We start from the raw sequence: 5,000 nt of genomic DNA, 5'->3' as shown, positions 1-5,000 counted from the left end.
CGTCCAGTTCACAATCCTCGAATGTCCGCGGGTGGGGTATTTTGTCTTTTATAAAATTAGTTTTGGGGGTTCTCTTTCGTTTCTGTCGGCACTTCAATGGAATATGATGTGAATGTCTTTTTAAGAAAATAGAAGTGCTGGGTTATTATTCCCTTGTTCGTGGTTGAAATTCGAATCGAAGAGATTAAGATATCACACAAAATGCGGATCTCCCCCCCCCCCCCTCACACACACATATACATGTACAAGAACCCTCTTTCCACCCCATTGTTTTCATTAACTCCCTGGTGGAGAAAGTCGGCCGTTCTAGCTGATCTTATCGTGGAAGAACCAAACGGTACCTGGGGGGTTGTGGAACTATTTCAAACAACAACGATCACAGCAACAAAACAGATATTATAAAAGAACGAAAGATAAGTGCGGTTTTTTTTTGTCTCGTGAAATCGATACAGATCTACGAGATCCCTTTTAATATTTCTTTTATTTCCCCTTTCCCCATTGACGAACCGCATACACATTCTTCTCCACTTTATCGTTTAAGATTTGTTTTCAATTTATCAGAAAGCCTTGGTCTTCATCTTGTCTCGTTGAAAAGACACCTGAGGTCATGGTCAATTGAACACAGACTGTCTGGCGCCGATTTGTGGCGTGGCTGATTGTAAATATTTTACGCCCTCTTCGACACTGCTTAAAACATTTAGGAGGAGGGCGCTGGAGGTTAGGACGCCACACTGTAATCTTGTACTTCTTTTGTATTCCTCTGTTTTACCTCTCTGTCTGCTCGTCTCGCTTTTCCCCAGCACTAAGTGACCGTCGTGTCAAAGTGCTTCTCTTTAATCAGCTTCGGAGGTGGGCTTTGATCATAGCCGTCTGGGCGAATTCTGACAGATTAACTGAATAGAAGTATTACAAAATCCTCTTTTCGACGTCCTGTGAGGGTACTGCACTCGTCCTCCCTCTGTTTACTTAAAAAATATTAAGATATAGGTATGCGAAAAAAAATTCGGCCTAAATTAGATCCTTAGGATTCGGGCTTCCAACCCTGCCTGTCAGAGCCAACCCATGCTGAAAAGACTACTATAACGTACCAGCAGAAAGGCCGAGATACTCGATAAAAGGTCTCCCCTCTCGGGAATCGAACTCTGGCCTCCCGCTTGCCATAACGAAGCGCCCAACCGCTACACCACAGACGCCAGTCTATTTTCTCTTTGAGCTGCTACTTTTACTTGTGAATAAAAATTATACGTATTACAAAAATGAAATCGATTCAAAGTGTAACACTGATAAAAGGTTTGGGTGCTCTGGTGTGGTTTGCACATTCTTTCCTATCTAACACCTGTTGTTCTGATTCTCCTTCTCCTTTTTATGTTTGTTACTCTCTTGTAACACATCTTATCTTCGGCACTTATATGACCGTATAGGCTGCAAGTGCCGTAAAAAAATTTACTAAAACTGATAAGGAGTTTTAGAGTTAACGGGTTACAAAATGACACTTTAATCAATACGTACAAAAGTTGCGATGATAAGGAAAAGTGCTTTCCTTTTTAGGGACTTAATATTTACGAGTGACAGAATGTTCTTACGTGCAGGTGGTTGGAAGGAGCCACTGGCATCTATATAGGTCATTTTTACTACTTGAAAAACCATACGATTTTTTTTCGTTTTGCTTGAGAGAGAGAGAGAGAGAGAGAGAGAGAGAGAGAGAGAGAGAGAGAGAGAGCGAGAGAGAGAGAGAGAGCGAGAGAGAGAGAGAGAGAGAGAGAGAGATAGGGAGGGAGGGAGAGAGAAAGAGAGCACCAATGTATTCCAAACTTGGTTTAGTTCGTCATTGTTCATTATGTCACATAAAATTACGTTTAGCTTTTGGCTATTCATATACAACTTTTCTCCCTGTCTTCGTTAACTAGAAAATTAAGGATTTTTACTGATTTGCTGTAAAGTCAGCAACATTAACCATGACTCAATTTTGAACGAAAGATAAGTGAAATGAAAGCGTTTTATGTTTATGGATCTCCATATGCTTATGCATGAGCTTTGCTCCTGATTTGTGCTCTTTCCTGGTCAGACATTGTTACAAAGAAAGACTGTTGAAAGTACACGAAAATGTGTATGCCGCCTATAAGACAGAATGGACGCTCCGTCCCGGGAGATGTGCCTTTAGAACATATAACGCTGCAACTTTGAAAAAAAAATTTGTAAAGACAAATACAGGTTATTGTAATTTATAATTTCACAGTCGTGAGTGAATCGGACGTTATTCCTAAAAATACTTTTTTCTTTTTATTGGGGGAGGTCGTTCCTGGGGCTTTTTTTCTCCTCTTAAAAAAAGACGGCCAATAGTTTCTAGGTCTTTACTCTCCGTCTTTCTTTCCTGTCTCTGTCTTGCCATTTCCCAGTTCTGTTTGTCAGTGATTGTTTAAAATATGTGTTTCTCTGTGCTCTCACAGAACTCGCTGATACAGTGACGCCACATTCCTCACGGAAAGGACTCGTATATATGTTTTACGTACGCTCACGGCAGAAAAACGTTTTAGAAATGACAATGGGTCACCATTAAGATTTAGAGGTGAAAGCGTACGTTTCGATGTTGACCTTTGTAATTGCTCGTACACGTGTAAGTGTACCCCCCCCCCCTCCCAAACACACACTCGCATGGTATTTGTTACGTTGAACGCTGAAATCAGAAAGCAAAACAAATTTGTATCGCATCCTCTCTCATTTTTTTGCCTGGTGATGCTTGATGTCTATTTTTTCGCCTTTTATAATCCTCTCAGACCGGCCATGCTGTAGTGAAAGGCAAAATGTGTTAAGAACTATAGTTCATAGCCAGGCTACACTAGAGACAATAAAGAACTAAAGTTCTTGTTCATGTTGCGTCATGTCCGTTTGTGCCCCTGTTTGGTTCTGTCCGTGTCACGCCCTAGTGGCTACGAAGAATAAGCCACTTTGCCAGCCACTCGCGCCATGCCATACAGTACCGGCACAATACAGTATTGTGCAATTCAACCATTGTCTCCCGTTACTATGCTACACTTAATTTATCCGGTTCTCCTTTCCTCCCTGTGTTTCAGCTCTTAAACAATTGGCGAGGTGGTATGCGTGTTTGAGTAAGTCTTATGGTATGGGTTTGGTTCAATATATTAATATTATGGTAAGTGTTTGCACCCCCGCCGTCCCGTTTCAACACCGTAATGTTGCGTGAGACGTATAAGTGCTACCTCTTGCCTCTTACTTAAATCGACTATATTATTTTTCAGTGCTACTCACCAGGCCACTGTTTAAGCAGATGAAACAGCGAGTGGTTGGAGAGCGTCATGACTGGTAGTTGTGTCTGTCTGTCTGTCTGTCTGTCTGTCTGTCTGTCTGTCTGTCTGTCTGTCTGTCTTTCTTACTTTTTCACAGCACTAAATAACCATTTTTGTGTCTCGGTGTGTTTCTCTCTACCCCAACAAACAAACAAGACACAACAAAGGTGTTCTTTGGCTGTTTTCCAAGCTAGAGAGGTAGTTCTAACTCCTTTTCAGCCCTATTCATGGCTGCCTCGTTCGTTTTGAGGGAAAAAAAGCGTTTCTAATACCGGGATGACGAGCTTTTAAGATAATGCCATTTTAGCTTTTAAGATAATGCCATTTTTTATACTTTGTTTGAGTTTCCATTTTTACTCGAGTCTTGTTTCTGTTGGATACGGGAATGGCTGACTAAAACGAGACCCCCAAAAAATAAAAATAAAACAACCAGTTGTTGCGCAATAACACTGGAATAACGATTTCCCCCACTTAAGAAAACTGTTTCTCATGAGTAGCGCTGAAAAGAGTGAATTGCTCTTTCCTTGCCTCAGGCAAATTCTCAAAGAGCATGCTAAATCGTGGTTACACCTTTAAATCCCCCACCTCCATACAACTTAATTATTGAAGTCGATGAAGAGTCCTGAAAACGTCCTTAGTTTTGGAACGACGAACCTTCGGAGTTCCAGGCTCCGGTCACCTGGCCCACCCTATTACCAACTGAACTGTTGATCTGCCCGGTTGTTCAAATTCTTTGTCAGTGTTGATGTTGGTTTTAGGTGTCTGGCAATTAATTTTTTTTAAAGAGTCGCCAAGGGGCCGTGCACAATGACGTCAGCTCAGAGGGTGGAGGTGGGGGGTCCTTACAAAGTTGACGTCTACCATTGTGCTCTGAAAGGTTTGGGGGAAAAAAGAAAGGAAATGAAAAAAACCCAACCCAAAACATTATCGACCACGTTTTCGTGGCCTAAAGTTAACACAGTTAAATTGGACCATATTATTTTTTGGCCCCAAAACTTGACAGTTCAGGTATTTCTTTGTTGTATTCTTTAATAAACGATAGTTTAAAACAAATTAAAATAAAGATCAAAGGTGTACATTTAAAATGCATCCTGTACAGGTCCTGTCTAAATGTACATGTACATTTTGGTTAACATCAACTGGCGGGGGGGGAAGGGGTTGAGGGGGGGGGGGTCCATTATTTACCAAATCTTAGCTGACATCATTTGTGAACAGTCCCCAAGCTGCGGCAAATAAATTGGATTTGGAGTGTTGTTGTTTTTTCAGGGATCTGAATTATACGTATGCCCAATTTACTAAAAAGGTTGCTGATGAAAACTGCTAATTGGATTACTCGTCTCTTTCATGAATTAACGTAATTAGTTCATTTATGTGATGATGCAAAATCTTTATATTTTTGATATTGTGGTACATCTACTCGAAATATTCCTCCTGAATCAATAAGATTTGTCTTACTTTATCCTATTATACATGTGGTGTGCATACACCCAGGGTGACATTTCTTGATTTCCTGTTACTGTACGATTACAGAAAAGGAAAGGTTTTATTGCCCAATCAGCACAATGTATATAATGTCAGAGCCGACGTGGGCTGAGCGGGAAACATCATCTCAGATAAAAGACGGAACGAAGTCGATAATATAAACTTTCCCCTCGAGCGCAAATCAATCATTCCGACTCTCGTCTTTAATTTGCG

General features: G+C 40.9%; 1 protein-coding gene across 1 annotated transcript in view; it reads left to right on the top strand.

Moving 5' to 3' along the window:
* LOC101850299 (uncharacterized protein C12orf56) overlaps window positions 1-5,000 on the top strand; it is a gene marked incomplete in the record, with an annotated part of 63,626 nt that overhangs the window by 22,390 nt on the left and 36,236 nt on the right.

The sequence above is a fragment of the Aplysia californica genome, unplaced genomic scaffold (assembly GCF_000002075.1).
Source record: "Aplysia californica isolate F4 #8 unplaced genomic scaffold, AplCal3.0 scaffold00022, whole genome shotgun sequence".
NCBI lineage: Eukaryota > Metazoa > Mollusca > Gastropoda > Aplysiida > Aplysiidae > Aplysia > Aplysia californica.
Note: the sequence above shows the minus strand (reverse complement) of the source record. Positions and strands in the feature narration are given on the sequence as shown.